The sequence below is a fragment of the Canis lupus genome, chromosome 9, assembly GCF_011100685.1.
Source record: "Canis lupus familiaris isolate Mischka breed German Shepherd chromosome 9, alternate assembly UU_Cfam_GSD_1.0, whole genome shotgun sequence".
NCBI lineage: Eukaryota > Metazoa > Chordata > Mammalia > Carnivora > Canidae > Canis > Canis lupus.
This window is the reverse complement of record NC_049230.1, coordinates 10,594,527-10,621,589: the sequence shown is the minus strand read 5'-3', so window position 1 is coordinate 10,621,589 and position 27,063 is coordinate 10,594,527. Positions and strand designations below refer to the sequence as shown.

At 35.9% G+C, this 27,063-nt stretch overlaps 2 long non-coding RNA genes across 12 annotated transcripts in view; one reads left to right on the top strand and one right to left on the bottom strand.

The window, feature by feature from the left end:
• Positions 1-27,063, top strand: part of LOC106559255 — a 123,198-nt gene that overhangs the window by 44,776 nt on the left and 51,359 nt on the right. For 9 of the 11 annotated variants that reach the window (XR_005364259.1, XR_005364260.1, XR_005364258.1 and 6 more), the window contains 4 exons: positions 7,503-7,726; positions 13,144-13,260; positions 15,960-16,056; positions 21,929-22,090. This is a non-coding gene — a long non-coding RNA (uncharacterized LOC106559255). Of the gene's footprint in view, positions 1-7,502; positions 7,727-13,143; positions 13,261-14,248; positions 14,479-15,959; positions 16,057-21,928; positions 22,091-27,063 lie in introns of all 11 variants that reach the window. The other 2 variants (XR_005364263.1, XR_005364262.1) reach the window with 2 other exon arrangements.
• Positions 3,770-11,691, bottom strand: LOC119873259. The gene is made up of 3 exons (XR_005364266.1): positions 11,654-11,691; positions 6,554-6,617; positions 3,770-4,526 (listed from the first exon to the last, which is right to left on the bottom strand). It is a non-coding gene; the product is annotated as an uncharacterized LOC119873259 (long non-coding RNA).

Genomic DNA, 27,063 nt, shown 5'->3' with positions numbered 1-27,063 from the left:
GACCCAGGCTTCTTCCATTTTCTAGGTCTGCCCTCTCATAGGGTTTCATGGTCTTCTCCATTCAGTTAACAAGTGGGGAAAGAGTGAGAGGCTCTTGTGTGTGCCATTTTATGAGTCAGGCCTGGAAATGGTGAACATTATTTCCACCCATAGTCCTTTGGCAACCCTCCATTATGTGTCTATACTGAGGCTACATTTTTCAACTTCTATTGTTCTTATCTATGTGACTGAGAAAGAAAGGAAATGTATTTGATGACAAGCTAGCCAAACTCTGCCCATCTAACTGTAGTCACCAAACATTCATTTCACCTTCCCACTACACTGTGGAAGACATTTGCCTTTTCTGAAGGAAGAAGATCCAAGGTACTCATTGCATCAAGCTCAAAGTCCAAATCCTTCCATGATGTTCAGACCTCTGAATCGGAACTGAAGGAGGTTCCTTGAACTTATGAACTATCTTACTCACACACTCAATATCCAGCAGTGATTATACACACACACACACACACACACACACACACACCATATTTGAAACTCTTGTTTGGGAAAAACACACACACACAAACCAAAAACAATGAGAAATGTGTAACTATTACCAGTCCACAGCAATTTTTACATACTTCTAGATACAGATTATGAAGGGCCTACTCATTGGGTAGGGAAAATTCATTTAGTCCTGAATCATGCTCTCTAGAACCTCACTTCTCTATTGTTCTTGATGGCTCCTGCCTCAGGCCTTTGGGAGCTCTTTTGTCATCCACTATCCCTCATGGCCTGAATGAAGTAGGTATTGGAGACTGTACTTGGCCCGGTGAAAGTCAGGGGGCCCAGCACTAATCTTAAAGATCAAGAAGTCAGTCTTTTTAGTCCAGAATCACAGTATCCTTTGTGATACTATTTTATGCAAAATTATTGTGTCCTTTAACCTTTTATTTCCAGACCATTCCAACTGATAGTAACCACATTTGAAGTTTCTTCATAGCTATTTCCTTTAGTCTGATTTCATTTGTTTCCTCTTCCACCTTGTTCCAAGTCAGTTTCAGCCTCCTCCAAGCCATGGGAAAGAATATGTTTGAAGGTCATACCCTTGATCTGATCTTCATCTATGGTTGTATCTATGTGTTTCCCAAGAATCTTGCTGTACTTTTGTCATTCAGAGCCTTCTTCAATTTGTCTCTATTACCTGGCGTATAGAAGCATATTTTTCAGCCTAAAAGTTTCTGATATCTGCATACTTTATCCACCTTGATTTCTGTTTCAAAAGAAGCTAGTTTTTATCTGTTCTCAATGATTTCTTGTTTTAAATTGCTAAGAGTAGCCAGTAGTAGGAAATGGACACTGTTAATTCTCATTCTTATCAATCTTTTGTATAAGAACTACAGGCTTAATAGTTACATGAAATCTAGTCTGCCTTTCTAGTTACTGTAGTTCTACCATTTGTTTTGATAATGGAAACAAATGGAATACCATGGAATACTATAAACTGGACCTCCACTTTTCCACCTTCACCTATTGGTTTCTTTTTTGCTGACTGACCAGTAAGCCAATGCCATGAATTTCAGGTGTATGCCATGTGAGCACCCCACTTCAAAAGACTGATTTAAAAATTAGTTCAGGTAATATTAGATACTGTAACTAACAAACCTTGTAATCTCAGAATGTTAGCACTATGATGATTTATTTCTAGCTCATATCATGGCCCTGTGTAGTGGCTAATTGTGGTCAGGCAGCTTGACATGTGGTCACTTAAGGCCTCAAGTTCCTTCCATTATAATTCTACCTTATTATAGATTCTTAGATCCTTGTCATTTCAGGAATACATGGGAAAAGAGAGCAAGGATCATTTGTGGGATTTTATTATGAATTGAGCTGGAAAATGGTTACTATAACTTTTGCCCACATTCTATTGGCCAGAATTAAGTCATATGGCCACATCTGACTGCAAAGGATGATAGGAAATAATATATTCTTGTTGTGTGTTTCCAATGGGGAAAGGTAATGGATTTTGGTGCATATATACAGTCTTTATCACACCAAGAACACAGATTTGAGTCCATGAGTACACCAAAAGTCAGCTGAACTATGTTCAGTAGCATTGCTTAGGGCTTTAACTATTATTGACAGTTATTGAACATTTAGCAGCAAAAGCACTGTTGAGAGCATGACATTGATGTGCAAATAATTTAAAAATCTTGAGGTTTTTAAAGTATCCTAGATAAGAAGTTAATCATTTATACAAGTAAATTATTGAGCACTCAGCAAATACCAGACATTGTGTTAGGTGCCAGGCAAATGGAGATCAAAGAATAAATTCTTGTCCTCAAAAAGCTCTCCAGTATTCTGGATGAGACAAGCACATACACGTGTACTTAAAATACTATTTTTTTTCTATAATAAGATTATAAATGTGCTATAGGGTCACAGAAAAAGGAACTGTTATGTCCTGATCTTATAAAAAAGTAAACAGGGACAGTGAGGAAACAGCCAGGAATTATTAAGAATATCTTGTTTGGGTTTCTTGCTTTGCCATATAAATGTCCTATCTTATTAAATAAGGAAGACTCTGAGTAGTAGGTTATCAAAATGGTAAACATGCCTCACCGAAGAAATAAAAAACAAAGGTGTTAAAAAAAAGTCTGTGGTTTTTCTAGTTCATTGTTTTGAAGAGAGATTCTGAAATCTCAAAATCTAGAGTAATGTTCAAACTAAGAAAATTAGCAAAACCTTTTGGTGGTTGCCACTGTTGACGTTGAAGAGGAACTGGAATGAATAAGTGAATGGTCCAAAGTTTGTTTTTGAGATGCCTGCAATATGGCACTTGGGCAACCTCCCATGATGCTAGGTCCCTGTTGGGTCTGACGAAGGCAGATATTCATTAAGCCCTTCACCACCGGTGGTTGGAACCCATCCACTTCATGCGAGTAGACAACCACAAGCATTTCATTCTGTATATCAGTACCAGAAGCTAGAAGCATGGAATGCACACACTATGCTTTGAACCTCATAATTGTTCCTTGTAATAATAAATTTTACATTTGAACCTGTGAGTTATCAAGGAAAAAGAAACACAAAGCCACTTTGGTTAAAGGATAGACTTAAAATAACAGGAATTATGGAGATGGAAAAATACCACTTTTCTTTGTTGGCCCAAGGATTTATGTTTGGGGAAAAAATGATTCAGAGGTGATGGCCTTTCTTGGATATTAACAAAGTGTAGAGCAGTTTGCATCCCTGACAATGGATGGTGTGTAAATTCTGGGAGGGGGAAGTTGGGGGACACAGAGGCAGGAAAAAAAAGAATTGAACTCAGGCAGCTTGGTATTTATAAAAGGGAAATTCTGGACTCTTCTTGTAAGGAAAATTTATTATGAAAGTCTCTTCAGTTTTTACTAGAGAGTGAGAACAATTGTGCTTTAAACTAGAATATGAATACGGCTGAAAGTGATATATCCATACAAACAACAGTTTTTTCCCAGCCAACTTATTAGACTCAACTCATGCTTATCAGATTCTGAGCCTTATACAAATGAGCTCCAGATGGGAGAAATAGTCAAATATTTAAACATTAGAGATCTCATGACAAAAGAATAAAGAAAAAAAATATTCCCCCCCCCCAAATTTCCAAAGGGGAGAAATTAAAAGGAAAAAGTCAACAACTGGAGCTTCAATACATATTTAAAATTTCATATGTAAAAAAATTATTTTACACTGAGAGACAAATTACAGATGACCACAACAGTTGAATCAAACAGAGAAAGGAGTTGGGCTCTTCTCTTAATGTTGCATGCAAATTTATAAGAAAATAATTAACTAATTATATATGTTAGATATGCTGGTCAATGTGACAGCTAATTTGTAAGTGAACAAATACAAATGATAGAAATACAAATGAAAAATAGTTAACTATGCTAATAAAAATCACTTAATTGAGGTCGCATTGCACATATTAAATTATAATAAACATCAAATGAAAATTGTTAAAGCTAGCAAGAGCATTATGGTACTGATTTTCCTTCAATGCTGATAATGTAAATTCATAAAAATGTTTTGGAACACAGCTTAAAATTTTATGTGCTTGTTGATTGAATGAACTGGGTTTAGAGGTGTGAAATTATGAAATAATTGTATTTTTCTTCCTTAATAGGCTGTTTACATTCTGTGCTGAACTTTCCTTCCTTATCCCTGGACAGGAACTTCTTATAAATTCATTCTAAGGTGTTCAAAAGTCCAAGTTGAGCTTAAGAAACAAAACAAAACACAAAATCCTTCACTATATAATCTTATTTATTTATTTTCTTATTTGATTATATTTATTTTCTCTACCAAGCTGTACAGTAAAAGGAAAATAAGTCACATCTGGTAATCATATTTTTATTATTTTTATTGTCCTTCTGTAGAAGACAAAGGACAGATCTGAGCATCTCAACGTTGTGGAAATCTACATTTGATATGCTGCTTATAGTCCATTTCTCTCCTTGTCATCTTCCTTTTCCTGATTTTTGCTTTTATTTTGCTTGAGTTCTTCTCTGAAATTGTAAGCAAAGAGGTGTCGGTCTTCATCACACATTTTTCGGTATACATCACACAGGCTCTTAAAGTGTGAGATGGAGGGAGAGAGCACGACAGCATGAATGTGGTGGGGGGAGGGGCAGAGGGAGAGAGAATTTTTAAATATAATATTTTAATGATTTATTTATTTGAGAGAGGGGGGAGTAGAAGTGAAGGGGGGGCAGAAGGAGAAGGAGAGAGAATCTCAGGCAGACTCCCCGTGAGTGCAGAGCACAACATAGGGCTTGATCCTATGACCTTGAGATCATGACCTGAGCCAAAATGGAAAGTCAGATACTGACTGAGACACCCAGGTGCCTCTATATAATCCTATTTTAAGCTTCTCTCCTGGACTCATAATTTGAGGCTTGAAAACCTAATAGAGAAGGTGGATATTCCATTATTTTCCACCTTATTCTTCCATTCATTTTTTTTCGTACTCTAGTTTCTTTATTTTTAAAAAAAGATTTTATTTATTTATTTATTTAAGAGGGAGAATGAGAGCACAAGCAGGGGGAGTAGCAGAGGGAGAGGGAGAAGCAAGGTCTCTGCTGAGCAGGGAGACTGACACAGAGCTCAATCCCAGGACCCTGAGATCATGACCTGAGCTGAAGGCAGATGCTTAACTGACTGAGCCACCCAGGTGCCTATCACTATGTAGTTTCTTGGTCCCTTCTGTGATTTGGAATCAGAGAGGAGAAATCGGGGCTTTGAAGTTATTTATCAATTGCTGAAATTGTGATCTGGGGCCAGTGCTGTATGGTGGAGGCAGATACCTAAATGGTGGTTTTCCTGCCTAGTGGTATCTTGTGAGTTCTTCAAATAACCCAATGAAAACTAACCTTGATGTACTGACTTGAGTAAGGCCCCAACTAGCTGGCTATGTGTGACACTTCTTGCATTTAGAATTTTCAGATAGGAGCCAACCTCTTTGTTTTTCAAATTCCTCACATTTCAAATTCCTCAAATTTCTTCACTTGGCCTGAGGTTGGTTAAGAAAGCATAGAGAGGGGGCACCTGGGTGGCTCAGTCAGTAAGCATCTGACTCTTGATTTCAGCTCAGGTCATGATCTCGGGGTTGTGAGACTGAGCCTCACGTTAGGCTCCATGCCCAATGTGAATTCTCTCTCCCTGTCCCTCTGCCCTGCCTGCCCTGCCTCATGCTTGAGCATGCTCTCTCTCTGAAAGAAAGAAAGAAAGAAAGAAAGAAAGAAAGAAAGAAAGAAAGAAAACATAGAGGAGGAAAGAAGAAATGCCAGACTTACTGACAACTGTTCTAAAACATTATCAATCTGCCTAATGCATTCTTAACTTGCGTTCTATAGTAGAAGGTAGGTAGTGGTAGGTTAGGAAAAGCTGACTTGCTTTTGGCAACCTCCTTTGTAGGTCATGTATAAGTGATCATCTCTCTCTACAGAAAGTCGTTGCTCTCTAAAGGGTAGGAATACTCGTCACACAACTTTTCAGTTTTGATAGCCCAGCCAAAATTGAAACAATGGAAGAAGTCCCACTTAGGCCTTACACATATAAAAAAATTTTTCAAGATTTTCCAAGCATTGTAAAGTATAGCAGAAATAAACCCCAAGGTATTAAAAGCTTTTTGCATTAAGATAGCCATTATAGTGTTAATTATAAAACTATAAAATTCCAAAATGGTAATTTGGTTGTAATCCAATGTCCTATGATAGGAAAATGGTGAAGGAGGTTGTAGTATATCTATTTTAAGAGAAACCTTGCTATGGGAACAATGGTAACAGGCTGTTTTCTCATGGGAAAGGAGAATTTGAATTCAACATGAAGTATAAAATGCAGGACACAAAATCGTATTCACACTACGTTTACAACTATATAAGTTACTTCTTAAGGGTAGGGCTAGGAAATTAAACAACTAGTTTTCTAGTCATGCCTCTGTGACTTGTACTTTGATAACCTTGAGGAGGTTATTCAAAATCTTCAGCTCTTCCCTCTAAAAAGAGGAAAGTACTTGCTTTGTCATGGGACTTACATGAGCTAATGCAAACCAAGTGTTCCGGGCACTTCGTAATTACTCAAAAGGCTCTATTAAAATCCTGGAAAGGACACACAGAAATGAAAACAGGAGTGAGGTTAAGATGATAAGATCTTTTTTACTTGATTTATAATCTTCCTTAAGTGATGTTATATTGCTTCCAGGATTAAAAATAGACTCCAAGAAAGCGAGCAGTAGGGGGCCAATATATTGGTGATGCCAGCCCACAGAGTCTAAGGACAACTCCTGAATAAAAGCTTGCAGCAAATGGAGGCTTCCTCACTCCTTGTGGACAAATCTCACCAGCCTGTGTTAACCAATTTGAAAAAGATTTTGCTCATTCCAATCAATGGACATTCTCTAGCAATCTTTGAGAGTCTCATTCCCTTAGGCTTCAGATATACGCTACAGTGGTTCACCTTGTTTTCCTCCCAATTGGTAGATGTCAAAGTGATAAAACCCGAAAAAAATATTTCGGAAACAAATCAAGGCTAATATATCTAGTTTGTGGTCATTTGATAAAAGAGAGAGAATTACAGTTTCCTGAAATATGGTTTAATTCAAACAAGAGAATATATCTTGGCAAACATTTCAATGATTTTTATTACAGTTTATTAGGTGCCCTCATTATCTGGGCTATAATCCGCATATGTTGGGTTTTCAAGTAAACTACTTCTGAAAGTTTGCAAATAAACTCTCTGTACTTTATCATGCTTTTATTTACTACTATTTGCCCTAATAAAAACACTACATGCATTATTTCAAACTAAGAAGAGAGCCAGCAATAAATAGCATTTTAAAGAGGATGAAAAAGTTGAAAATTTAAAAAGCCTTAGCTGAGTGGAGTTTGGACTAGGACCTTGACCCAGAAACATAATTGATTAACTTAAGCCAGTTTCTTAAAGACTATGTGAAACTAACTTTTATATATTTACTTTTTACATAGGTTTTTGCTGCTGCTTCTAATAAGAACTAGTCAACTTGCCCAGTCAATAATGAAGAAATTCATATTCTCCTATTTGATGGGAAGTTTGAACAATGACAACTCCATGTCTCGCTTCACAGTTACACAAGGATAAATGATTAAACATAAGCCCTAAATTAAAACAGGCCAAACCAAATATTTAAGAAATCTCTTCCATCGATCTTTTATTATTTAAAGAAAAGATGGTGAATTTTGGCTGGAACCTTGTGGTCAACTATTTTTTAAACGAATGTAGAGTTGGGATAGCAGCTTACTGATATTTCAGATTTTTTGAGATCTGAGTCTGGTGGTGTATCAATCAACTTTCCTTAGACAAGAACTCAGTGGCACGTATCTGGAAGCATTTCTGTCTCACTTATGTGTCCGCATGGCAGCTAAGTGGGGTGGGAGGACTCTGCTGGTCTTGGCTGGGATCAGCTGAACTAGGGCTCCAGCCATAGATTCAGATCAGGTTTGGTTCATGTGTTCTTATCTCCTGGGACTAGTTAGGATGGATGGGGAATGTCCTCAGGAAGGGAGATGGAAAGTCTCAAAGAGGATGAGAAGCAATAAAGGAAGCCTCTGGAGCCTAGGTTTAGAGTTTGCACCCCCATTATTGTAAGTTACATGCTGACTGGTGGAGAAATACACTGCTCCCATGGAGAGTGGGGAAGAGTGGAGTGACTGCTTCTGACTAGCAGTCTAACACAAGCCAGTATGTATTGTACTTCACACTCCTATAATGATGTCACTGATACTGCAGCCTAACCACTAAATTCTCTTGCTTTTTCCTTGATATCACTTCTATCTCTTCACTGCTCTCCATTTCTTTGCTTACATGTGCAACAAATCTTCTTTATAATAATGGCCTCCTTCCCTGTGTCCCACAACATAACTTTGTCTTCTGTAACACTGTCCTTGTTAAAATTTTAAGGTAAATTTGGGCATATTGCTCCTCCCCTCATAATTCAATGACTCTCTAGCATGACAGATGGGCAGATTTTCTTAAGATGGAATAAATGAGTCTGTCGGTCTAATCTCCTTTCTACTCACCCCCCTTCCCTAACCAATTTCCACATTACATTTTAGATATTCACAATCCTCTCATGACCTCTTATACCACCATGCCCCTGTGTTTGCCATACCATCTATTTGTAGTGCCCTGGTCCATGGATCAGAGTCTTCCTATTTTTCAACTTTAGCTCTTGTCTGATGTTGTATCAGTCAAGCAAAGCCAATTTATAAGGCAATAACAAACAACAGTGGCTTATAACCACAAAGGTTTATTTCTTGCTCACAATATACATCCACCGTTGGTTGACTTTGGATCTCTTTATTGCAAGGCCCAGATTGATGGAGTAACTATCTGAGATGTTTTAGCATTGGGAAAATAAAAGTGGCAAAGCTTATACTAGCTCTCAAAACATCTGCCTGGAAGTGATTCATGCCTCTAGTTCAATGAACTCCTAGTTCATTGGCTAAAGCAAGTCACATATCCATGTTAGAGTTTAATCAGATGGAGAAGCAACAGTTCCTCAGAGAGGAACACCTCACTGTGAGCCAAATAAGTATTTTGAAGAAAAAGAAAATATACCACAGAAGCTGTTCTTTTATCTTCCTCCTAGACTTACAGATTCCTTCCACCAAGGAACAACAACAATTACTCTATCATCTCTATTTACTTAAAGAAATACATGCATATACAATATACATCTTCATCAATCACCTGGCTTATTGGGTACATTTTTTACTTTACATATAACTCTCGGCTACTGTGTTACTAAACTTTCAGCCATAATATAATAAAGATCCTTCTTCTAGTTTTCAATAACATTCACCTTCTTTGCTTGCCAGCCATCATCTGAAACTTTATGAATGACCACAAGGCTTCTATTGGCAGTTTCTTCAAGGCGCTCCGGCTATCACTAACACTTTTTTCAAAGTCCACTGTCTAGTTCCAAAGCCATTGCCAAATTTGGGTTTGTATTTTGGCAACGTCCCACTCTTGATATTAATATATGTGTTAGTTATGCATTGCTGTGTAACAAATTACTATAAAACTTAGCAACCTAAAACAACAAACACACATTATCTCAGTTTCTGGATGATCTAGCTAAGAATATTTCCAACTAGTATGTTGAAATTGCCACCTGGTTTCTTCTTTTTGTTTTTATTTAGTAAGATACAAGAAGAGAGAGAAAAACTAAAGGAAAGGCTATAAGATTTTTTTTTAATATTGTTTTGAAGATTCTCAGGGTCTAGTAGAGGGTTTAACACATAGGAACAAGAAACTTGCGTAAGAATATCTAACTAAATAAATCAATGTAAATTTAACCAAACTAGTTAGGGCACTGAAACTATTCTATGTGATACTACAATGGTATTTATATTTATCAAACCCAATAAAATACACACATCATGAGTAGACCCTAAAGTAAACTATGGACTTTGGGTGATGACTATGTCAGTGCAGGTTCATTGGTTTTAACAAGTGCACCACTTTGGTGGGGATAAGATAGTGGGGCAGACCATGCTTTTGTGAGGATGGGGGGATAGGAGCACTCGCCATGCCTTCAGTTTTGCTGAGAGTCTAAGACTACTATAAAAAATAAAGCCTATTATTTTGAAAAAGAGTACTACTTTGGGAAAAAAAATTTTGTCAGTACGTGGGCATTTAGGTACTGAGCATTTGGTCTTGACTCTTATCACTGCGGCCTTTGTTCCTGACAAAATTTAGATGACACTTTGAAGAATCTACTGGGGACAAGTTTAATAATTGGGACAGAAATAAGAACGTAGAAACAATATCCTCTGAAGCCCATGCAAAATGTTTTCAATCCAGATTCTATGATCTTAGATTGAATCTTGGAATTTGGCTACCATGTGTGCATTTATCAGTTCCTGGGACCCTTTCTTATTAATTTATAATAGCATAATACCACTTAGTATCTCCCATGGGGTGGATTCATTTGGCCCTCTCATGTTTCAAAAAAGATTGAGTCACAGATGTTCCTATGACAACTTTGTCAGTTCAAGAGACTTGCATAAGAATATCTAACTAAATAAATCAATGTAAATTCAGTTCAAGCTCCCTTGAAGAGAAATCGGAATCAACCATTCAGGAAATGTGGCCACCCTTTTATTCCTTCCTGCCCTGTGAATTTCTGCTAGTAACTGCCAGATTTCCAACTTGTCCCAACTGAGATGCAGGAGAGCAGTGAGTCTGCAGGACCAAAAGGACTAAGGGGTGATTTGGGGAATATTTCCATGCAAGAAGTATCAACAAAGAGAAGTATATGACTCCAGAAATGTGTACAAGTAGGGGGATTTAATCCTTTGGCTACATTCGAGATGGTTTTAATTCCCTGGAAGGTCAAAGGACAGCCTATAAATTTGACTTAATGGAAGTGAATGGAAAACAGGTCATTAGATAACAGAGAAAGAAGGGACTTAGTAGTATCTGGGGTGACTCCACTGAACCCTACAGTTGTCTACCTCTTTGCCTTTACCCCAGGCAATTGGAGCTAGACTAGAAACTGGACTGGAAACTGTGCTGATTCTCTGGTTGTGAAGGAAAGCCTCTGGCTTCATCTTTACCTGATACTCTGTTAGTTATGGCAATGACATCAATTGCAGGTGTGGGTGAAGGAGGGTGAAAGACAGTTTTTGAGATAGGGAATTCCATTATCTATTTAGATGAGCATTTCTGATTGCTTTCTTATTCCCAACATTTGAGCTTATGAGAGAGTCAAAGAGGAGCATTCTTTCTTCTTGTAAAACAATGTCTTTAATCCTTTAAAGAATATAAATGAGAAGGAAAATCACTTACTGCTTGATCCTTTGTTCTTGTCAAGGTAGCAGAGTCTAGATATGGAAAAATAGTCATGCTAAAATTCTAGTCTTTCTTATTGACATATAGCCTAACTTTGTCATATTAAAAGAAAAAAAAAAAAGCAGAGACACTGCAAAGCAATTGTGATCCCTCATTCTAATGGACCATCTCCTAGCATGACTTCAGTTACAAGGTCATGAAATGTGCTAGAGTTGGTGGAGAAAAACTTGTGTCTTTGAAATTTAAGAGCATTTTTTATTCCCTTTGGTAGTCTTTCTGAAGTTCTGTGAGAAGAACTTACCTAGTTTGATTCTTCATTACTTGGAAATCCTGAATAGTTTTTCTTGGAAGTGACTAGTCGGAAAAAATTAAAAATGTTTTAGGAGAGCTATTAATTCTGGGTGGATTTTTTTTCTAGAAGCCTTTTATTTTTATTTAGACTTAAATCAAGAACATTTATGAGATTAACATTAGCTTATCCAACATGATAGAAATTGTTTTTGTTAGAAGTTTAAGCTGTAGCTATATATGTGATGAACCTGACTCTGTTTTAATGACTGTCTTTATATCTCTTTAATTTTAAGAAGCCAACAAATTGGAAATTTTTCCCTATATTTTGCTTTAAGTGGCATGTTATTGCTTTAGAAATATAAACCTGAGGAAGCAGTGATATTGTCTCCAGAATCTTTTTAGAAAGGACATTTAGTCCCATTCTTATTACTCTTAATGGATGTTCCTTGGTAAAGAACAAGTACCAGATGTGTAATGGGGACCTCATGAAGAAAGACTAAGTTCTGTTTTTGGATTTCTGGAGAGAAAAAAAAAGTCTTACAGGAGAATAATAAGTAAACCCAAAGAAATTCTTTTTCTTCTTAATATTTCATAATCACATGCCATAATCCTATCTACGATTAAATGAAGTTTAGGTGTTGAAATTCTCAAAATATCCACAAATGGGAAAATATTTTATAAATTTTCATGGTGTCAACATAAATACCATGGATTGGATAAAGGAAGAGCGTACAAGCTCAATAACTATAGAGACACTATTATCCTCCATGAAGAATACGAAGAACTTAACTAGGTAAATTTTAACCTATCTGAAAGTAGCTATGAAATAGTGGAAAATGCAATAGTCATGCAATTCTAACCCTAGACTTAGCCTATTACCTTTTACCTGGCAGATCCTTAGTTTCCTCATTTGTGTGATGAAGCGGATGCCTACCTGGCGGGGAAGATCCAACAGTTTAGTGAAAGAAACTATTCAAAAGTGCCTAGAACATAGTAGATGCATAATAAAAGTCTATTATGGAAAATACAATAAAAATTATCACTGAGTGAAAAAGAAGGACATCCGTCCTCCTGATACGATTTTAGCATAGCAAAGACACCTTAGCACTTTGGTGTGCCTGTGCTCTTTTTCCTTGATTATATGAATTGCCTATTCTTACTTTTCCTAGGATAGTATATTTTGTCATTGAATTATTATTATTTTTTATAGTATTGGCTTGGTACAAGCATGTTTACTGATTAGCTCATTACAGATCTAAAAGTGGGTGAATTCTGTCCAATGTCTTTGATACAATAAAGTGTGTCCCAACATGTTTTATTTTTCTTTTTAAGTTGCTAAATGCAAATCATGACCTGTTCTCTAGTTAGCATGCCCCTGCAGGAAAGGGCTTCACCAGTGTCATCAGTCTCAATATCAGATTGATGTGTTATTTTCCTTACACAGAGATGATGGCAGGTACCCAAATAGCTCATAATGCATGATTTTGATTATTTTTCCAGGAGTGAAAACATGTTTTTGGATGAACAATTCACATACGCTCAACCTGCTGCTCCTTGCGGCCATACCTTGAGATGGAAGACACATTTTTGAGGGTGATGTTACAGGTCACATGTGGGGTAAGGGTCAAGTTGACATATCTTTGGAGTTCATGCAAAAAAGTAATTATTTGATTTTTTAACTCTGATATGAACAATTCTTGCAAAATTTATTCTAGATACTTCTCAGTTGGCTTGAAATCAGTAAGCAAGATACAAATTATATAGGAACGGTCCCACAGAAATAAGTTAATAGTAATAACTGTGAATATAATCTTTCAGTTTTTGAAAAATTCTAACACAAAGCTTCACTTTCATATTCCATCATGTTTCAGTCATGAAAAAAAAAATGTTATCCTTTAATGATGAGCCTGATTTTGTCCCAAACCTTGGAAGGATCTGAGTTGGTACCCTGTTGCGAAATCTGAATGAAAAGAACCCCATCATTATAAAATGCTTTTCACATATTGTAAGATGTGGTATGAAACATAGATAAAAAAATAAGTAGCAACACCAAAAATAGTCAATGATTTCTCTACTCTATTTGTTTATTTCATTTTCTTCTAGCAGTTTTTTTGTTTGTTTTTTAAATGAAAACAAAAAAGATGTTAAGAGCAGGTCTTAGAGTTTTAGGACCCTGAATCACTCCCATTTCCAATCCATTATAGCAGTAAAATTTCTTATGTTGTCTTTACAGTTGAATCCTTCCTCTCATACTGCTACTATGACTGTAGTGGTTGATAATGGAACCTTCATATGGTTTCTATTGGTATAGGGTCAATCAAAGTAGAGTGCTCTCATTATTATTAATTAAATTCAAATATGACATAAAGCTTTGGAGCACCAAAGCTTAGGTTGAATCAGGGGAACTAATTGTTAAAAAGAATTGTTAAAAAGCAGCCCAGCCAGAGGACTATTTGCAGAGTATCATACACAGGGATATTTGGCCCATGTTGAGTACCTTCAACATTCCCAGATACTGAGTGTCAAGTAGCCCATTTTCAATTTTTTTCATGCTAATTTATAGAGATTGGCATGTTTTGTTTTTTTGTTTGTTTGTTTGTTTTAGTATTACCCAAATTTTTAATTTTGGAAAAGCAAATAAATTGGATGCGTTCCTGGAACTGTTCTTTATGTAGCCTCAATGTTCGGATATCCTGGATGTGGTGAGGTTAACAAGTGGCTTTCAGAGTTGGAGACTGGATCTTCTGGTCCAATATTCCCATGGATAATGATACCTGGAAGCAATGAAGTTACAAAGGATATAAATGATCTGTTCCAAGGTTTGAAGACCATCTGGTACTTTTTAGTTTTTTCTCTTCTTTCTCTGCTAATATATTTTCGTTCAATGCAGAAACACCTTAGGATATAGGCTGATGACAGTATGAAAGCTGTTTGGAGTTGTAAATACTGATTTTTCCTCACTGCTTTCCCCCTGTTTACATATATGTGATAATGCCTCAGAGGAAACAATTAAAAATAATGTCTATTTTATTGGAGCTACATTTACAACTTTTCAGCACAGTAACTACAGCAAGACTTGGAGAGACATCCAAATGACTCATAAAATGCCCTTAAATATCAGTTTGAAAGTGAGTTTGTTTGTAGCCTTTCAGTTTTGCCAAATAAGGGAAATTTCCTGAAATGTTTGCTGATTTTTCTCAGACTTGGGGTAAAAGGTCCTAGTTACTGAGATCCCCTGGAAATTATTGAGACAACTTGCAACTTTCTCGTTCTCACTCATCCAGAAATGAAATAAACAAGCATATCTTTTATGATGTAGCAAATGGGAACACTGCAATGTTCTGACTGGTCTGTTAAAGAAGTGAGGTGGGCAAGAATGTCCTTTTTGTCAGCTGCCAGTATCTGATATGTCCTTTCAAATAAACTTAATTATAGACCTAAGACTTCTTTAAAGTTCATTGGTATGCCTGAATGATTTATTATTCTAAATCAAGTTTTCTCAACCTTCGCTCTATTGACATCTGGGCTTGGATGATTCTTTACTGAGGCGGCATATGTCCTGTGCACTGTGGGATGTTTAATAGTATCCTTGGCCTTTACCCACTAGATGCCAGTAGACCCCTCCCCAACTAATATAACAACAAATGTCTCCAGACATTGCCAAGTGGCCCCTAGAAGCAAATGGCCCTTGGCTGAGAACCATTGCTATAAATCTTGGAAAAAAATAAAACAAAAACCCTAAACTAATACTAAACCAAAGAGAAAGATATTAATACTTCCAAGGCTTAAGATACTATCTTAGATAATCTATCTATCTGTCTACCTATCTATCCATCTAGATATAGATTAAACTATATACTATTATATAAACTATATTCTTTCAGTATTTATCTATCTATATATTTAATGTAGATGAATATATAGTATGTCTTTCAGATATAATTCTCTAAGCTCTTTGGTTTCCTTAAAGAAACTGAGGATTAACTTAAAAATAGTTTTCTTCCCTGCCTTATAATTCTTGCAATATGTAAGACATGTGTCTACTTTGAAAACTGATTTTAATATGTGGGCTGCCTGTTCATTATTGACAGAAATCATTTTTGCTTTCTACCTATCACCCAGGAGATCTCAGATCTTAGTTGGGGAACATTATTGCTGGGCTTGTTTCATGTATACTCTTATCACTACTTTTCAATATATTTGCTGGTAGTACAACCTTATGTATAGCTGTCTCCAAAAGCCAGCCAACAAGTATCTCACTGGGACAGGTTTTCCATCTTCTCTCAATGCCTTGTTTTCTTCCTTTCATGCTACAGGCATATTGATCTTGATGAGAAAGCTCACTCAGAGAAGTAGTCAAGAAAGCAATATATTGAAAATAAAGCCATGTATGTAGCAACGAAGGTATTCAAGGTAAGTAAGAAGATGGGGTTGCATTTTTATTATGTGTTAGAAAAAGTCATTCTTGAAAAATCTGGCTCTGGAAGCCAACCATTATTCACTTTGGGGGAATGTATCATGCAAAAAAATCTGATTTTAGGAAATTTCCCAATGACCTATGTTGTCCTGGGTGCATTACTCAGAATGTGAACCAAGTTTCAATCTAAGAAGGAATGTTGACTTAATGTAGCAGCTTTCTCTGGGCCAAGTTCTCTTCTTCGTAATATCTCAAGTGTTATATTTAACCTACATTTGAAATAGAAAATATGTGAACATGGAATTTGGCACACAGATTAATTATTTGGGTTTTCTGAATTCAAGAGAATTTACTTGTTGAAGCAGTTGTCCCTGAATTTTATCTCTTTATTGAAATTCTCTTTAGACCGCATGAATGAACAGTTTAATAAACTGAAACTAACCATTGAATAAAGTAACTGTACTTTTTCTCAATGTTTCTGATCCTGTATTTTTATGAATCAAAGTTTTATGACTGAGATACAGGTCACTCCAATATTTAGAGTTCTCTCAAACAATTAAAGAAGAGTTAGTGCGATTCTTTAAAATCTCTTCCAGAAAACAAAAGATGAAGAAGTACTTTCTCATTCCTTTAATGAGGCCCAAATTACCTTGATATCACAGCTAGACAGTGCAGGTGGAAAAGGAAAAAACAAAACAAAACAAAACAGTATCTCATGTGAACTTAGACCTAAAATTCCTTTAAATAATTTAGCAACCTGAATCCAGCAATATATAAAAAGAATTATGCACCATACTCAAGTGGGGTTTATTCCAGTTATACTATGCAGTTAAATATTTTTAAATCGGAGCATTAACCCTATAGATCAAATTGGGGAGAATTGGATTTTTATTGGGTTGAGTCTTCCTGTTGACATAGTTGTCTCTCCATTTATTTAGATGTTCTTTTCTTTTACCAGTATTTTATTATTTTTCGCATACACTTAACATTTTCAGTAGTTTGTAAATCATAGGATATATATATATATATATATATATATGTTAGATTTAGACATAATTATTCCTTTTATGAGGATATTCCCCTCTATTTCTTGTTTTGGGAGAGTATATATAATATACATATATAACAAATGAGTGTTAAATTTTTCATATATTTGATCTCTATCAATCGCTAAAGAAGAAAAATTACATGATCATATTCATTGGTAGATTATAAGAGAGTATACATATATTCTCCAGAAACAAGAAATAGAGGGAGAATAACCTCAATTTGCTAAAAAGCATGTACAAAACCAAAGATATAGCATCATACTTAACAGTGAAAAGCTGAATGAGTTTTCCTAAGATCAGGAACAAGGCAAGAATGTTTGCTCCAACCATTCTTATTTAACAGAATGTTATACTGGAAGTTCTATCCAGTGCAATAAGACAAGAAAAAATGGGGGGGGGGAGCATTATAGATTGGAGAGAAAAAATTAAAATTGTTCCTATTTTCAAAGTATGAGATTGTATTCATAGAAAATGCCAAAGGACCTGCAAAACAAAAACAATCCCAAACTAATAATGGGTTTAGCAAAATCATAGGATATAAAATCTCACAAAAAGCAACCGTATTTCTATATATTTGCAACGAATATATGAAAACCCAAATTAAAATACATAGCTATTTATAATTACTCAAAAAGAGGAATTTTCAAAAAAATCTAGAAATATAACCTGAAAACTATAAATCACTGGAAATGTCAAATGCATGCTGAAAATGATAAAAACACTGATATAAATCAAAGGACATCTAAGTAAATGGTGAGACAACCAGGCCAAGGAAAGGACTCAATATAGTCAAAATACCAATTCTCCCCAATCTGATCTCTATGGTAAATGCAATTCATATCAAAACTCCAGTAATATTTTCTGCAAATATGGAGAAGCTCACTCTAAAATTTATATGGCAAAGCATGGGCCCAAGAATAGCTAAAAATAATTTTGAAAAAGAATAAACTGGGAGGGATCATTCTACCCAAAGTTAAGATTTCTGGTCTGTTTACAACAAGAAGAGAATGTGATATTGAGGGAGGCATAGACATATAGGTCAGTGGAACAGAAGAGAGAACCCAGAACCAGACAAATATGCCAACTGATTTTTGAAAAAGTTGCAAAAGCAGTTCAATCAAAGGCCAGTCTTTTCAACAAATAGTGCTAAAACAAACATTGAAAGACAAATGAATGAATGCTAATCTAAATCTAATACTTTATAGAAAAATTAACAAAAAATTAATGGATTTTAATGTATAACTAGAAAAACTTGAGAATAAACCATAGAAAAATTATAGAACCTAGGGCTAAACAAAGAGTTCAGAGGCATGACACCAAAAGCATGATCCATAAAAGAAAAAAATTATATTAGATTTCCTCAAAATTAAATTTTTGCTCTGGGAAAGATTATTTTAAGGGGATGAAAATTTAAAGACTAGGAGAAAATATTTTTAAGTAACAATATCCAACACTGGAGCTGCCTGGGTGGCTCAGTCGGCAGCATCTGACTCTTGGTTTCAGCTCAGGTCATGATCTCAGGGTTATAAGATCAAGCCCAGTGTCTGGCTCTGTGCTGCTGAGTGTGGATCTTGTTTAGGATACTCTCTCTCCCTCTCTCTCTGCCCCTCCCCTTCTCTCTCTCTCTCTCTCTCTCTCTCTCTTTCTCTCAAAAAAATATTAAGAAAAAACTCAATATCCAGTATAGGACTTGAACTTAGAATATAGAAAAGAAACTCTCAAACCCCAACATTGAAAACAAAACAAAACAAGTTCACTTAGAAAATGTGCAAATAAAATGAACAGAAATTTTATTGAAAAGGAAATATTGCAGCTTATAAACACATGAAGGGATGTTTGTCATCATTGTTATTAGCAAAGTGTAAATTAAATCTCGATGAAATATGACTACACATCTATTTTTTTAACTATTTTATTTATTTGTTCATGATAGTCACACAGAGAGAGACAGAGAAGCAGAGACACAGGCAGAGGGAGAAGCAGGCTCCATGCAGGGAGCCCGACGTGAGATTCGATCCCGGGTCTCCAGGATTACGCCCCCGGCCAAAGGCAGGCGCCAAACCGCTGCGCCACCCAGGGATCCCTGACTACACATCTATTAAAACAACTTTAAAAAACCCAATTATTATATAGTTAATGGCCAAAGTTGGAATGAGTTGAGCCACAAAATATGCAATGTAGTGTTGAGTATAAAATAAATGTACATGGATCCATACTGATATAAATCAATGATGGAAATAAATAAATGGAAAAAAGACAAAATTTTCCCCATAAAATAATTCCAAACATCACATGTAGATACTCTCCCTTCCAGGAGGTGAATCTTACAGATTCATTTCCAAAGAACAGAGAGTGAGAGAGAAAAATATTAACTTTACACTTCTTTGGCCAGATGATCAGGGTTAACATTATGGTGATGTCATGTGGAATTCTTGGACCCAATGATATTATATGATGATAAGAGTACTTTTTATCTTTGTGGTATTCTTTCTAAACCTCATAGCCCAGGTCCAGTTATGAAAAGAAACATTGGGTAAACCTAAACTCTAGAGCATTCTACAAAATACTTGACCGATACTCCTCAAAACTATCAAGGTCATAAAAAGATGAGGAAAAGCTGAGAAACTGTCATAGACCAGAGGAGAGTAAGGAGATATGACAACTAAATGCAATGTGTTATCCTGAGTGAGATCCTGGAACAGAATAAGGACATTAATAGAAAAAACAAACAAGTGCTGAAATCTGAATAAAGTTTGGAGTTTAGTTAATAATAATGTTCCAACGTTGATTTCTTAGTTCTGACAAATATACCAGAGTAATGTAAGATGATAACTTTATGGGCACTGAAACTATGAGGGGTTCTCATAAGAACTCTCTGTACTATCATTGCAACTTTTCTGTAAATCTAAAAGTATTCCAAAATCAAAAGTCTATTTAACAAAGATTATCTTATGATTTAAAAAAGTATAAAGTTCCCAAGAATAAACAAAATAATGTCTAAGAGCAAAATATAAAAATTTATTGAAAGATAATAAAAAAGATAAAATGAATAGAAAAGTATAACAGATTCATTCATTAGAATAAACAATATTATAGAGATGTCACTTCTCCCTAAATTGTAATGATGACAGCAAAAATGTCATGATATGGCTAACTTGTTGACCTTTGAATAATAAAAAATAAAACTAGGCATTTAATTTAAATTACATTATTAATTGTAAAATATTTTTAATAAAAGATGTAATGGTTTAATGTACTGGATACCATGGTTATTAATTAAATGTGACCATTTAGGATATTTATTCATTTCATGAACAAAAATGCACTGAATGCTTTATGTACCAAATGCTTCATAAAAACACTCTTCAAGAATGAGCAAAATTAGGGGCGTTTGGCTGGCTCAGTCAGAAGAGTGTGTGACTCTTGACTCTTGGATTGTGAGTTTGAGTCCCAAGGTGGGAGTAGAGATTACTTAAAAATAAAAATCTTAAAAGAAAGAATGCACAGAGTTGCTATCAACTTGCCGCTCTACTCTGATAGCAACCCTCAAAATTATTTTGAAGGTAAATGTGGGGAAACCAATAAAAATATACCTACATTTCAAAGCAAATAAGTGACCAGAATAAGCTGGTACTTCTCCAGCTCTTTACAGCTCCTTTGACTATGTAGACCCCCACAGGTTTAGCATGGAGCTATTTTAATAATAAAAGCAAACCAAAGAGAGTTGATGGAGCAATTAAAAAAGCAATCAGAAGAAAGCACGAAGTTTTTAGTTCTGAAATAATAGCTAAATAATAGTTAAATAATAGTTAAATAACTCCCTATGTTCTGGATGGGGTAAGGGGAGGTAAGGAAAGCTTTGGATACTATTTTTCCAACTCTTTTCTTGGCCTCAAGAAGCCATGATTAGTATACCTCTATTACAAATTAGGAAAATAGACCTGCAGAGGTTATTCGATATATTGAAACCCATAGAACTAGTAACTGGTAGTTAGGATTAGACTCCAAGTCCATACCAGCTGCTTTATCCTACAGAACTGACACTGTTGTAAGAAGCTTCCCTGTTGGACAAGAAGCAATGGCTAATCATTTCAAATATTTTGGTACCCAGTGAGGCTGTTTGTTTAAGGGTGAAAATGGGACCTTTCTCATTTTCTGTTGATAATAAATCCCTAAGTCATACAAACTCTGAATATAAATGCTTTGGAATTCAGTGGAACTGTTTCCTTATAAAAAAAAAAAAAAGTAGGGGGGGATTGAATTTCAAGCCAAGTGATTTCTGGAAAGAGTCACGCATGTGAGGCAGCTCTAGTACTCTGGAGGTCCCGCCATCTTGGGACAGGTCCTAATTGGCGGAAAGAAAGGGAAAGATTCATAATGAATATAATAACAGGGAGAAATGGAACAAAAAAGACTCCCTTCTCTTCTCCTTCTAATCAAGGGCCCTGATAAAAGACACGCAGACACATAGCAAGAGCATTCCAAGGTTGAATCACATTTATTTCCAAACCTGCTGTCATTTAAAATGTAGGTTCAGAAAAATAAGCAACCAACAATCATACAAAACCCTCTCATCTTGGGCCAAATTCTGAGCTGAACTAACACAGGATATTTTCTAGAAGCTTATTAAATGTTTGGCAAACATTAAACAATCCTTTATTTGTTATAAAATTATTCTTAATCTCCCACAGCTTCAGTGATACGAATAGGTTTAAGTAAAGAGATAAATGTGCGGGAAATGTTAATGACCACTATTCAAAGGGACTAATGTGAAACACAAGGGTGGGACCACTTTAATCACTCATTTATATTATTACAGGTGCCCACTTTGATGACTTGTACTCGTGCCTTTGATCCCCACTGTAGAAAATGCTCTGCTCCATTTCAAAAGAGATTGCCTTGTGCCCCATTTGTTGGCCTTTGGATCAAACCAGCAACAGACCTCACAGATAGAATTCCACCATTAGCCATTCACAAAGAGGTAAATTCTAAGTCCTTTGCCTCACTTCCAAATATTTCTCTCCAGAGAAAAGCTTTTTTTTTTTTTTAAATCTATTTGTTAATATTGCCATCTGTTTTGGTTACTACTAAGGTTTAGAGTTGGAACCTTCTTATAAAGTGTTTTGCCAAAACCCTTTTATTTTCAGCTATTTAAAAAAAAATAAGCCTGGGTAGGCATTGTAATACATATTTTTAAATGTTGGCCTTATGTCTTTGCTGCTGATGATAATAACACTCCTATCTGCAGTTTAAAACCTGATCTTAGTAAAAGGCGAAAGATTTATATGATCTGAAGGGAAACCAGAGTATTAGAAAAATAAATAAATAAATAAAACCTGATCTTAGATAAGGATGCTGCTACTGAGCCATGATTAGCAGAAGGAGGCCTTTGAATTTTCCATGCGCTTATCCCTGCTGGCATACATTTTTACTCCTGGGCCAGTAACACATGCATTTTTGAGGTAAAGGGAAGACATTTTGCCATCATGGGGAACAGAATTAATATAACTGGCCCTTATAAAGATAGCAAGTATGGTCCATTTGGATTATGCTTTAATTATCTAAGACAAAAATAAGGAAGATGAAGTGTAGAGTAGGATGGTCTGAGATTTATAGTCAAGGTCCTGGCACCAAAACCAAAATTTGCCATTTAGTAGTTGGTTAACCTTGGGTAAGTCAATTCATACCTTACAGACTCTGTTTCCTTGTCTCTTATCTAAGACCAATAACATCAGCCTATCTCAATGAACACTTGATTTGATGCTTACAAGAACAGCTTATAAATGATAAAGCCTACATTGATTGATTAAAATAATGAATGAGTCACAAGGCCTAAGTTGTAGGGAATTTGGGAGAGTTATTATAAGGAACTAATAAATAATACAATATGGAAAAATAAAATACATATTTATATTCGTTTTCTATCAATGCATTACAAATGACCACAATTCTTGTGACTTAAAACAACACACGTTTATTATCTTACAAGGTTCTGTGGTTCAGGAGTCTGGACATAGCTTACTTAGCTGGGTTCTCTGAAAAGCTACAATCAAGGTGTCAGCCAGAGCTGAGTTCTCATCTGGAGGCTTGACTAGGGATGGGTCCACTATCAAAGCCACTCAGATTGTTGACAGAATTCATCTCTTCATGGTTGGAGGACTGAGGTCCTTTGCTGCTCACTAGCTATTTGCCAGAGGCTGCTCTTAGCTCCAAGAGATTGCCACAGTTCTTGCCACGTGGCTCTTTCACAGAACTCCTCTTCCAAAACCAGCAAGTGAGAAAGTCTTTAGCAACAGTAAAACAGCAAGTTAGTTTTATATAATGTAATCATGGCAATGACATCACCACCTTTGTCATATAATTGACATAATCACAGGAGTGACAGCCCAGCCACGTTCTGCATTTTCTGTGGTTAGAAGCAAGTCATAGTTCTTGCCAGTACTTAAGGGAAGCAGATTTTACAAAGGCATGAACACCTAAATGCCAGGGTCATGAGACTGCCTAGACTCTGTCCACCAAACTCTTCATTTTTAGGTTTCTAAAGGTTAATTATACACATCAGAACATTTCTTTGGTTCATAGGATCCAGATTTTAGGCATTGTTCTCCCCTACCCCCTCCCTTTTTTTGGCAGATCCTACCATGGAAACTAGCACATCATACAAAAGGAGAATATGCCCCATCCCAGCAGAGTGCAAAATATGCAGAATATTCTATTCATAAGTCCAAACTGGGTATCTGGACTTACTCTACTACTTAAAACAAGATGAGGTTTTTGTTCAATGAGAGTGGAGAAGCACAGTGAGTGTTGCCTCTTGGGCCACTTATCTTATGGCCGCCTTCTGCAAACACTCTCCACCCTTCTCCATGTTGCTCTGTGCCCTGGGAAGCTGGCCCGTATAAATTCTATCAAGTCCTCTGAACTCCATTTGTGTTCAGCCAATGGGAGCCCACAGCAAGAGTACTGTGGTCATTTTCTTTATCCCTGAGTGCCCTCTCTATGGGATCTGTCTCAACTGCATGTGCCCCTCCTCCCTCTACCCCTCAACATCATCCTCTTCTGGCAGTCCTTATGCAGGATGCTCCTACCAAAATTCAGTAATTTGTCCCATCTCTCGTCCATTTAGGCATAGATAATAACAATTTGGATATTACTAGCTCTGGGCACTACCCTCTTTCTGTGTGTGTGTTTTTTCTCTGAACCTTCCCTACAACTTTGCTAATAATTCCTTCTCAAATTACTATAAATTGAGTGTGACATTTTTTCTCTCCGGGACTCTGGCAGATGTATCACCCAAAGAATTTAAGTTTCATGAACACAGGGGTTTGTGCATAAGGGGTAATCAAAAAGTATTGTGGAAAGAATGAGAAAAAAAAATGACTCTTTGCCAGTGAATGCAGCCTTTTCCCCCATTTGATAATTCAGTGTTTCTTGAGGGGCTTCTTCTGCCTTCTAGAGTTCCCCCAGTAAGGACTGTCAAGATGATGATCCATATTTGCTGAAAAATCTTCCCAGTGGCCTGACATGATAAATATTGGCTGTTACATAAGAGATAGGGTGTTGACTCCCTCCTTTCTCTCTTACCCTTTTTGAGGAAACAGGTATATATAGCTGGGAAAATTTTTGCAAGCTATGTATCTTTGCAATAGAATCTCAGTGCTGATTGCTATGTTTCATGATGTCATGATCCACGTCTGTCTTTGGTGGAAAAAGCAACAATGCAGAAACAAAGATTATAATATTAAATGAGAATAATATAACATGGTAGAAGAAAGTAAAATAAGTATGAATATTGGATAAAGCTATAATTTAAAAAAAGTAGGCACTCTACAAGGAAAATCTAAGTTCAAGAGATTGTGAGATTGTGGGATAAACACTCAAGGAAGTATAAAGTGTTTGATTTTTTAAAGATAATTAAAAGGAACTTTGGCTGGATATCCAATATTACATTGTGGATGAAAATTGGGAAATGCTGTGGAATTGAATCAATAATTTTGGAGGCTTGTTATGGCTAGATCATGGGACTATTTCATCATTTCTGGTGTCAATATTTGCTTAGTGGTGTCTGATCAATGAGATATCACTGAGAGTTCTCAAACATTTGTTTTAATCACGCAGATAGGAATTATCATAGCTTCAAATAGGAAATAAGCAGCTGCCAGACTTCTGGGCTTTGTCTACATTCTTTTCTCATATTAGTTTTGACATTACAGACACAAGATATCCTGGATGGACCAAGGACTTTAGAGTTTGAAACCCATTTCTAGACATAGAGTCATTTTGTTTGTTTGTTTGCCAGCTCATGGGCCCCACAGAGTTTCTTTTTCTTAGTCTACTTCCTGTACTACTAGAAAAGTAGGGCACAGCATGTGAAGACCAAAAAATCTGCTACTCTATTGAGGAAGCAGTCTGAGTTTTAAAGGAGTAAGGACCTGGCTCTGGTGCTCTTCATAGACACCCTTTGTTTTAAGCTATACTCTGTATACTTGGCTTTATATACTTTTCCATAAAGGCAGTTTATAAGGAATCTATGTGTCTACTACTTCTACTGGAACTCAGTTAGTTACCCAGAAGAGTAAATGTGCATATTCTATTCTCTGTGTGAATGTCTTCAGAGGACTTTACAAACTTTTTAATCTGACTTTTGAACTCTTGGTTGGAAAACACTGCTAGCAGTTGTGGTAGAGGTTCTGGAAGGGTCTAGAGACTTGTGTTTCAATCCCAGCTCTGCCACCCACTGACAGTGGAAAACTGTGTCACCATCATAGGAGCTGTGACCCATACAGTTTTAAAATTCTCTAATGTGTACTTGTATTTTAACTTGCTCAAAATATACTTCCATCTCATAGCTCATTTTCACAAAATTTCTGAATTAATCCATGTAGAATATTTGTTGAACATTTGCTCTATTCAAAGTTAAGTGTGTAATATAAGCAAAATAAAGTAACTTAGTTACTGAGCTTGTTTTGTTTGAGGGACTTATACTCTATTAAAGAGAAAGGCCATATTCACAAAAAACCCTGATGCTTAACAATGGCTAAAAAGGGAAGTACAGACCAGAATCTAAAGCCATAAAAATCATTGCGATCTAGGAACCATAATAAGAAATATAATACTAGGTAATATGTAATTATTTGCTCTGTGCCACAACCTGGGCATACTGCTTCTCTTATGTCAAAGCAATGTTATTAGGTAGATGCTATTATTTGACTCATTCTGCATATTAGAAAGGGGTATCTGAGGCATTAAGTGATTTTCCCAAGGTGACATAACTAAGTAGTGATGACATCAGGATGCTAACTGAAGCTGCTGTGTGACGGAAGATCGACTCCTCCACAGATAGAATAAATGCTTAACATATTCCAATAAAAGTAAAATATTTTCAACAAGTGGGAAGTTTTTACGTATTCTGTTTTTTTTTTCAGGGCCTTATAATGTTTCTCAGAGTTTTTTGATCCCAAGATCATTTGTATGAGAATAAGTTGGATGAACTTGTTAAAAATATAGATTCCTGGGTTCTATTATAGATCTATTCAATCAAAATTCTGGGATTGAACAAGGAAGTATAATTTTTAAAATCATCATTTTAATTTACCCTGATGTTCACTAAAGTTGAGAATGAATTCAAAAGAGAAGGATTAGATTTCAATTGGTAAATATATTGAACAGCAATTCATGATGGAGAGAATACGGATTAAGGTGTGGTATCCAAAGATAAGCCATTCTGGGGGGTTGAAAGCAAACATTTAGTAGATGTGTAGGGTACATATAAGGAAATGAAAGGATACAAATACAGGTCTTGATAAAGTACAAGTTTGGAATAAAAGGTACAGCTTAGGAAATATACTCCGTGGTACTCTAATAATGTTGTACAATGATGGATAGTAGCCATGTTTGTGGTGAGCACAGCATAAGGTATAGAGTTGTTGAATAACTTGGACCCCTAAAACAAAT